Genomic DNA, 10,723 nt, shown 5'->3' on the forward strand with positions numbered 1-10,723 from the left:
TATTACAGGGCTCAAACAGCCCTGAAAATTCCAAGTAGCAGAAACAGATAATTAAAGAGGAAAAGTTGAGACCAAGCCTTCAATTTAAACTGTTTCAAGAACTCATTGCAAATCCCTTTCTTTTCTTTCTTTTCTCACTCTCTCTTTAAGTGGAAAACAAATGTAATTGGAAAAACAAAGTGCACCAAAAATATTACTTACAAATTGTCCTTAGCAGCATAATGGTCTAATTGGTGAAGGGGTGATGCAGTCCTAGAGTATGGAGAATGGCACAGATGGAGAGCAGTTGTGTGTGCTGATGAGAGGGCAGATGCTCTCAAAGGCATTTTCAGCATTAGATATCCTGGCTCATCTCCATCGGCGGCACCGATCTCATCACTCCCAGCATGTGAAGAGATTTCACCCTCTAATGCCAGGGCTGCATGGCTGTAATGAGGTGCACCAGTGCTGGAGACAGCATGAGAGCCCAGGAGCAGAATTTTAGGAAAACATCCAGAGCAGTTGTCTGTATTTTCATATGACCTTGCTGTTCAAAATAGGGTAGACAGCATGACTAGCTGATTCTGTGCAGGCCTTAACAAGAACATCCCTTGTTGGTGGTTCAGTTATTACTCATCCCTTAGTCTCTGCCTAGTTTACACTTGCAGTTTTGCTCTATAAATATATGAAATACTCTTTATATCAACACCTCTTTCTGTGTTGAAGTCTCAGTTACAGTATACACTCCATTGTACAGTTTGAACAGGGGATGTCTAAATAAAAGTTGACAGATTGTGTTGAATTGTGAATTCCCTCTGAAAAGACATAGAAGACCTTTTACAGTAAACAGGAAATGAGTAAGACAAAAAAGCAGTTTATGAAATAAATTGTTTAAAGATAGACTGAGAATTTTTCTTTTCTGCCTTGTACAAAAGTAAAGGGCTATGCAATGAAATCAGAAGGTGCTAAATTATACAATATTAAAATATTTTGTGACATGATGATCATATAAGTAAAATTCAGCATAGAAGAGACAATAAAATTTAAAAATATTTTTGAGTATCACCTACATATCAAATACATATAAAGAGACAATTAATGGCAATAGGACAAAAAAAAAAGATACATAATTTTCAGAATCTTAGCATAATAACCATTGCTAAACAGCAGTATAATAGGTAGAGAAGGAAAGTAGAGATTACCACGTAGGAGGTTGGTTGCTGAGAAGATTTTAAACTTCCTCTGAGATACCTGATCCTGGCTGCTGTAACAGATATATACAAATCTGTGCTGATTTTCCATCTCATCCAGTGTGGCTCTTCAGTGCCTGATCCTGTCCCTGAACTACAGATCATGAATTCATCCATATGCATTTCTGAAGCTGAGTAAAATTTTTTTTTCACAATATCATGATTTAAACTAATTTTTTTGATTAGCAGCAGCATCAGTTAATAATTAAATAGAGAAAAAAAATCAACCTGCAGGTAAAAAAGAGGCCATTTCTTTGAGTCTGATTATGGGCAAATTTGTGCACTTTTCTGTAAACAAACTGTATTTTGATGAAGCACTAAAGTTCTCTTTCACTTCATACTCTCCCTATTAATTCAACAACAAGAAAGACAGAACCAGATCCTTGATTGCTTACTAATGACATATTGTAAGCAGTTGGTTGCAAGACAATGCAAAAAAGGGCATAATTGATATTGTGACAAACAAAAACCAAGGGAAGCCAGATATGAAACCTTAGCTTCTCCTTGAGAAAAAAAATCAAAAACAACCTAATAAATCAACTAAAGCACAGTGAATTGGCTGTTAATAGTCTCATAATTAAGAAGCAAAACCCCAATAAAAGGGAGGCTGGCCAGAAGTGAAATGGGTGCAAGACCCAACATGCAAGTTGCAGGAAACCCCCTTGGTTTTGCAATTAGAAACCCAGCTAGTGAAACTATGAGCATAAAGCCACTCATCCTGTACATAACGTATGGTTCTGGTTGCTTATTCTGCTTTCATCTGACACAGTAGTAAAGGCTTCTGGAGTTACACTTTTGATGGATAAAAACTTGTTTGCTGGGGCTTGCAACTTGACTATATGGTTATCAGGAGAATTTGGACTCCATCACTAGTTTTTTTGTAGCTAGTCAGTGTTATAACCAATATAACTCCTTTATTCAAAGTAGCAACAATGCTGTAATGTGATTTATATACAAAAATCCCTACTCTTTTGAGTAAAGAAGTTACAGCATAAACCAATACCTTTAAACACTTCTCTATTCACTCCTGGGTGCAGAAAATGCCATTCACCTTCCACAAGCTTAATACAAATTGAAAATATTATTTTACTCTCTGTACACATAAATGTGCACATACATTTACAATGTATATGTATATACTTTTTTTTATTACTAAAGTAGTCTAAACTCACTTTAGTAATCTAGACTTTAGATAAATCTGCTTTGAAGTGAAGTCAGGGGGTAGGAAAACATCTTCTAGCTGGGATTATGGAATAAAATGTTCTGTATTGCTAAAGCAGCTTATCCTATACTTATCAATTAACAGTTAGAGTGGCAGTTGTGACTGGATGATGGTATTTTTGCAAGTTTCTAGAAAACAAATAGGCTAGTTTTAAGAAGTAGGTTTAAAGATTGCAAGTCATCTCTTTAATTATTGGTTGGTTTGGATTAAGGCCTTTTACTTGATGAAAAAATACTTGTTATAAAACTGTTTTAAAAGCTTCTTATGCATGTAAAATACCTATGTCATTTTATAATATAATGCTGGTACTTAAACACATGCTCTTAGACATACAAACACACACAAAAAAATCCCCAAACTCAGACACTAAGAATTTAACATATATACAAGCAGCAATAGCTGAGTCCTTTAGGTTAGGCTTATTGTCATTAAATATTGAATGTAAATGGCTGATATTACTGAAACAGCAGCAGCAAATTAGAAAGTAATATGAAGCCAAGACTAATCCAGAATCTGAAATGCATCATTTCTAACCACTGCACCTCATGGGAATCTGAATTTCATCTATCAGGCTCAAGCAATTTCAGCTCTCAGAGAAGTCAGAGGACTAAGAATTACCCACTTTGTTACATATTTGAGAATATCTAGCGAGAGATTTTAAAAAATGGCCAATGTTTCATTCTGTACTGTCTCAGCAGACTGGGATGTGATGATGATGTTGAATTAAACTGCCATTTTAATAGACTTTCAAATTAAATTATCATAAGTAATGGATTACATATAATCAAAATAGTTTATGACCTCTAAAAAATATGAAGACTAATATCATATATAAAATTGGAATCAGACATAGAATCATAGAATATTTCAAGTTGGAAGGGCCTGAAAGTATTATTGATTGCAGGTCCCTGCTCCTCGCAGGAGTGCCCAAAAATAAACCACGTGACTAAGAGCATTGTCCAGATGCTCCCTGAACTCTGTCAGGCTTGGTGCCATGACTACTTCCCTGGGGAGCATATTCCAGTGATCAATCAAAACTGAAAGTGTGTTCTTAACAGCTGTCAGGATGAGCCTTTGACTTTTTCCATCCTTTAAATTATTTTTATAAGCAGAATGAATTTTCTTTGATAACTTCTAGGGCATACATTCTAGGGGGTCAAACTACAATTCTGGAACATTTGGCACTTCCTCACAGACAAATATTGGAGAAAGTGCAAGGTGTGAACCCTGCTGAATCTTCTCTGCAGTTGTTCTTAAGGCAATTCGGCATTGATCGCACTTTGATTTGCTTTTATGCTGAGAAAATGAGATGAAGAATGAAAAATAAAGCTCAGTGTTTACCGAGACTTGGATCATCCCAAGGACAAGGAATGAGAAATGTCTCCTCAGCCATCAGATGTCTCCTCTTGCCTTGTCTATGCCATATGTGAATTTGTCCTCAAGAATAGCAGGACTTACTTACTCTTTTTTTTAACTATTTTCTTCAAATTTAAAATGTTGTGTCTATTAATTTCTTGGCCATGTGAGCTTTTCACACAGTTCCTTTGTGTTTGGTGAATTAATGTAATGCTATAGAATAGCTGAAGTCCAAACCAGCAGTGCACAAGCCAAACATAAACAAGTTATATAACACTGCAATCATTCATTTATTAAAGTGGAAAATTCAAGGCATACGTAATCTTTTTGGACAACTGACAGGCAGGTGTGATCAAGAGAACAGAGAATCCAGTGATTGTAGGCAGATAGAGAGACAGGTTTGTCTGGGTGATTAGAAAGTAAAGTGAGATGGAGTTGGGAAAAATGGGAGAGAGCATTGGCTGTCCCAGGACAAGGAGAAGTAACAGTGCAGAGATTGCTGAAAGGGTTAGAGGAACAAGCTGCAGCAGTATTAAGCGTCTAGGGAGATTAAGGAGACAGGACCTATTGACAAAGAGTAGTGCAAAGCATCTTTTCCAGAGGGAAGGGATAAAAAGAAGGGTAAAGTGGGCTTAAAGAACTGCCAGACCATTTCCTACTCTCAATAATCCCCCAGTGTATTTGACATAGAAGAGAGAAATAAAAAATCAGGCCCTGCACATGTCCCAGCTCAGGTCACTGCTGCATCCCCCCTATTTGTGATTCTACCTCTCAGCACACCTCTGCCTGGGTCAGGGAGGGGCAGGTGCCCCTCGCCCCAGCACTGCCACAAGATACATGATTTTATTGCACAGACTTTTCAGCTCCACTTGCTTTCAAACATCCTCACCCCACAGACCAGAAGGTTGCCCATCTTCATCCTTCCCACTGCATGACATGATCTAGGTTAGCAGTAAGCTGGGACATTTTTTAGCAAAGTTAAACCAAAGTGAACCAACCTCTAGGCTTTCTCACAGTTCCTATCTTCTGTCACCTGCATGTCTTCCTTTGCATCATGTTTTGGCCTGATCTTCCCTCCAGCTTGTTTTACACATCTCTTTACCCATCACTGCATTTGCTCTCTCATATGCCACAGTCTTAGAGACAGGCAGCTGGAAACACCCCAGTCAGAGTTAGAAACATCAACAGAAATAAGAGATGCTCTTCCCATGCTTGGGGGAGCACTGAGGTCAGAACTGCCCCCAAGGAGCCAAGTGCAAAGCAGTGGGTCCTAAAGACAACATGTAAGAATCCAATCTAACAAGTCAATTGTCAATTGTTGAAGTCAAATGTTGAAACAGGAATACATGTGGAAAAGTATCTTCATACTGATGTGAGGCACACACAGACAGACTGGAGTCACTTCAAGCTGTATGAAAAATTCACAACAGGTAAGAATTGCCCTTGTCTGGCAGCAGCAGGTGCCTCCACTGACTGTCTAAATCATCAGTCACAGTCCCATCTCACATGCATGTGCATGGGGCACAATCCTTGCCACTTTGGCCAATTCTGTCCAACTCTGAAGATCTTGACATTCAAACTCCATCTCTCAGCTTCCTTGACCTGGTCACCCATCTACCATCAGTGTGAGGACACCCTGCTTGTGGCATGGAGTCACCTGCTTATCTATAGCTGATATGCCCAAAACCAACTCTCATGTCCTCAAAGGATTCAATCCCACTGCTTCCTGAAGCTGACTGGCCAGCTGCAACAGCAGTGAGTGTAATATTCAGGAAGTGCCCACAAACAGCACAGATGAGACCAGGGCACTCTGCTTTCAAACCTGCAATACCAACAGTAGCAGTGCTGTCATAGTCCTGTTTGAGTAAGGAGATGGGCAGGATTACATGTACCTGAAAGCTGGTCTGCTGCGTTCTCCCCACAAACCTTGCCTTGAGCAATATTATTTTATGTGGCACTCAAGTATTCTTGCAAGCAGATGCAACAAAAATACAGGTGCAGATCAACTCACAACTTGAGGGGTGATTCTGCTTTATTATTTCCTTCTTAATAGAATGGTGCTAGCCACCTTCTGATGAAAGATGTGTTTGTCTTACAGTATTGCTAAGGAAGAGATCAAAGATGCGTGGTGGACCTGGGTGTCATGGAAAACTCTTGCTTTGTACCATAATAATATTTCTGTCCATTTGCTGAACCCTAACAAAATACTCTTAGCTATGGGTTGAGCAGTGTTGCATAGGGAATGCCACAGGTGCTTGCAGACATCCCTATACAAACACTGAAATAATCACATGCCAGTTATTGACACTAGATATTTTTTAACACAAATGAACTAACTGTCAACAAAGTCATTTTTATAGTGGGCATAATTAATCTTTTTTATTTAATAGCATTATTTTCTTGGTGTTGGAATATTGCCAGTACACGCTGCTTGTTTAAATGTCTGAAATTCCTCTGCTCTTCTCCTGTTCTAACAGAAACACCATGCCGTTATAAGGCAACAGCTTTTCCCTTACCCCATCTGAGGCAATAAGGAATGTATTAGCCAGACTTGGATGTTCAATGAAACCTTGACACCCTGTTCTTTTGCTGTGATTTTCTGATGAAAATCAATTCCTTTGTTTCACTCTCTGTGGGGTTTTGTTCCTATTCTTCTGTTTCACATATATGCTGGTTCTTATCCCCTGAGTGCTTATCATCCCTTGTGCACAGGATTTTGTCAAAGTGCTTTTGAAACTTCACGTATGTTAATCAATCAGTTAATCTACTTACAGACATTTTCCAATAAATCCAGGAATTACATAAGAACTGATTTCCACTGCTGAAATAATGCTGGTTACATTTAGAATTTCCATGTAACTTGTTCTTTCAGCTAAGTCAAGTTGCCATGTACATTGTGAAGCCTATTAATACCCCTGCTCAATTCTAAATATATGTAGTATTTTTAAGTGTTTTATGATAGAAGTTTTTAACAAAAGCTTGTGTATTCTTATTAGCACCTCACCTGCCTTGTGTCTCCATAAAAATTTATATTTTTGTAATTGCTTTTTTTCTGCATACCTTCTTCTAACTCTTTGGTCTCTGTGTCTTGACTGAGAGGCACGGGGGATGCTCAGAACTTACCTGATATGGAGAAGGCATATGAGGGAAGGGGAATGCTAATCAGACCAAACTACTCATACTTCAGGCTTTTCAGACCAGATAGATCCTGAAAGTGTGACATACACTGAATACTTAGATGCACAAGTACAACAGTTGCCACAGACATGATTGATTAAAAAAAAACCAAAAAACAAAACAACTCAGCAGGAGCAATAAGCACACTATGCTTCTTGCATAATAGCTGAGTGGTTTGAGTATTTTGTGGACGAGAAGTTGTCCCTATTCCAAGACATTAGTCCATATTTCGTCCTGTTCTTCTCTAGTCTAAAAAGCATAGATTCTTCAGGGAATGTGGATTTGAGCACTGCTGCCTCTTTCTGATGAACTTAAATGCTAGGCTAAAAAACCCTCAGATTTCTTTTCTTTACTGTGTTCCTGGGTGTCGCCTCCTTATAGCCACACTGGCAAAGGTAATTCTTTTCCCAATGAGACCATTTTCTTGAAAAATGAAATACCTAAAAAAGGCTGAGAGGGACCAAAAGCCATCCCCATTCATGGGGAAATGCTGTAGCATGGCTCTGTTACACAGAAGGTTGAACAATTTACTGTCTATCTTCCCCAGTGTAACTGAAGAACAGTCAGTATGTCCCTTCAGATTGCTCACAGCAGAGGAGCCTGCTCTCAGTCCCCACGACTGCGTAGCTTGCAGACACCTCTCCCTTTGGCAAAGTTTCCTTCTAAGTAACTGACCCTCCCCAAGCTACTACGAAGGCTACCTAAGAGCTTACTGCTCTGTACAGGCCTGCTATGCTCAAGTGCCCAATATTATGCAAGATGATGTCTAGTTTGAGGAAACCTAAAATTACTCTTCTTGCATAGAGGAAGGAAAAAAGGCATATGCCAAAAAAAAAACCCAAACCAAAACAAAACAAAAAGGGCAGCCCGTCAAAATTGTCTGCAGGTGAAAAAAACCCTACCATGAATTCTAGATGTAATCCCAAGTGACTGTTTCCCAGCACTATTACTGTGAGCAACTCCCGACTGAACCTGAAAGCTCCTCAGGCATTTAACTATATTCACCCACACACGTTAAGGAGATCCTGTTCTGGGGAGATAGGCACTTATCTCTTGCCTCAAGTCCCAGTACAATCCAGCTTAGGAAGACAGGCATTTAAATCCCTTTTAGAAGCCTGAAAAATTAGCAGCAGTCAGAATTATGTCTGGCTTTTTCGGACATGGGCCATCAGCTCCCACATAGGTGCATAAGGCTTAGAGCACGACTTGAGCTAAGCACAGGAGTGCAAGTGTGCATTTTACCATTAGAGAGGGACTGATGTGTCACTGACAAGACTACCCCAACTACTACACCATGCTTGGGCAGAAAGCATCAACCTCTGCTGCTGTGTGTGGATACGAGGAGTTGTTGGCTCCAGTTCTCATCTCAAGAGAAGAAAAAACAAGGGGAGCAAACTTACATGTGGAAAAGATGTGTCATACAGCAGACAAGAAAAGCAAAGCATAACCTTGTAACTCTCCACCCTGTGCCAGAGAGCATCTGGGCTGCTAGGCCAACCTTGGGTTTGCTTGTGTCTTCTCTGATGTGGCCCTGTGCCTCATGTGTTCCAGGCTGCACAGGCGCTCAGCTGCAACACCTACCATCCACTACCCAATGGTTGCTGGTTCTAATATTCTGCTGGCAAGTTGGAGCTCAGGGCTTAATTAGTGTCTAAAAACATCACCCACTTCCTTTCTTACAAGTTTTTGCATCTTTGTGCAAAATGTGGGTGGAAGCACTGTGATCTCATTAACGTCAGTCCTGCAGTAGGGATAGAGAGGCTGGATCCTGTGTTGATGGAGTGTTAGGAGTGGTTCAGATGAGTTTCCAAGAGGACATCAGTGCTCTAGCTGCAGGCTGGCTTTGCCCACTGGCACTCAGAGTTCAGTTCCAGCCAGTGGAAAGGAGGAGGCACTCTAAGTGCCTCAAAGAAAGCTATCATTTTCTGCAGGTCTTCAGAAGTGCCTCTCTTTGTGTCCCCTGCCCATACAGCAAAGCTGAGGAATTAGATTGCTCCTCTTGTCCCTTCCAGGGCTAAGACATCTAAAATTTCATTGAGGTAATAATGTCTCAGTGAGGTATCTAAAGTAGATGGATGAGATTCCAGCCTGTATACTTGGGGCTTCGGAGTAAATGATTGCAAGAAAAACCAAAGTGTCAATAATAAGATGCAAGCTGTTGAAAACCAAAGAAAAGAAAGTATTGATTAAAATAAGGATGTCTTAGAAGACTATTTGAAAAGAATCAAAGACTGCAGCCTTTTGTAATTATTTTGATTCCACCTCCATGCCCCATTAGCCTTTAGAAAAAAAATTATTTAATATATTGTTGGAAAAAAATTTCTCATGTTTTCTGTGACACTGTACTCATGAACCATAGAGGGCTGAAAATCATTTGTAACACACTGAGAAAAAGTAGTGGGTCCAATAAGACTGTAATGTTAACCCGTCAGTTTTCCCTTAGTCTAATTCCTTGGATAGCATTGTCTGAAAAAAGACAGAGGAGTATTTATTGCAGTAGCTTGAATATGCATCAATTGATTTTATTATACCAGAAAACCTGAGAAAGTATGGTTTATTTATATACAGATTGTGTAAATACACTGTAGGCAAGTTTCACAGTTTAATGTTGAAAGGGCTTTCATTAATGGTGTAGTTCTGAGAAAAGAATGTAAAGCAACATAAAAGAGTCAGGATTTGATTTTTACTGAGATAAGTTGAAAGAATAATTCACCTTTAGTAAATGTGTTTCTTCTTTCATGTTGTTTTATGTGTTGCTCTTTCTAGTACTCCATGCATGGTTGCAAAAAATATACACTAAGAATGAATCTCTCACTGATGTGACTTAATGATGTCTATAATTTATGTTTGCCTAATTCTCTATGTTAATAAAAAAAATCACCAGAGATCCATAAAATTAAATGGTTGGTTTTGTCCTGAAGCAACTACACACTATGCTTTTACTTTAGGTGTATTTCTGACAGAAGACATGAGGTCAGTTCTGCTCAGCAATGTAATCTGATACTGAAAAAGTATGTTGTTAATTGTATTATCTTTTAGAAAGTATGGAGTGGGGTTTTTTTAAAGGCTAGGAGATCGCATTTCAAATACACTTCCAGAACTTTGTATGGCTTCCCATCCTTCTCAGAGACAAAAAGTTACCTAAAGATTTGAAACTGAATATATGGGCCAACGTCTCCTATTGTGCAATGACTGATTTTGGTTTGTATCGATACTGAGGCTCACCTGCATTTTTGAAGACCCACCGGGGTTCTGTGAATGAAAGCCACGGCATCAGGACTAGGCGCTCTATTTCCTGTAGCCGAAACCAGCCACCTACCGCAAGAGCTGGCAGATAGGACCCGCTTCTCTGTCCCGAGTACTCAGACTAAGGCTGAGCATTGAAAACTGACAACGCGATATAGCATGCGATAAACCAGTTATCACTGTAAAGAAGGTATTCGTCAGACAGGTGTAAATTCCGGCTCCTGAGGTCAGAAAGCTCCGTACAGCGAGCTACATTTGCAGAAATCGGTACCTGCAACTGAGACCTCGAGAAGAGTGAGCCTGAGGGATGCCCGAGGTGAGAGGGGCCGTGCCCAGACCCAGCGACGCCGTGGGAGTCCGCAGCAGCCCCTCATTTGTGCCAGAGCGAAGGGAAATGGTGAGGCAACCCGATGAGCGCTTTCAGCCACGGCATCCTGAAGCAACGCCGTGTGCCTCACTCCGCCTAGGCACTGACTGGCTTGTAGCTGTCACA

At 39.9% G+C, this 10,723-nt stretch overlaps 1 protein-coding gene across 1 annotated transcript in view; it reads left to right on the forward strand.

Annotated features, from left to right (window-relative positions):
- The window catches only part of ZBED1 (zinc finger BED-type containing 1), a 51,949-nt gene that overhangs the window by 30,393 nt on the left and 10,833 nt on the right, over positions 1-10,723 (forward strand). The gene's annotated exons all lie outside the window — the stretch shown is intronic.

The sequence above is a fragment of the Geospiza fortis genome, unplaced genomic scaffold (assembly GCF_000277835.1).
Source record: "Geospiza fortis unplaced genomic scaffold, GeoFor_1.0 scaffold366, whole genome shotgun sequence".
Classification (NCBI taxonomy): Eukaryota; Metazoa; Chordata; class Aves; order Passeriformes; family Thraupidae; genus Geospiza; species Geospiza fortis.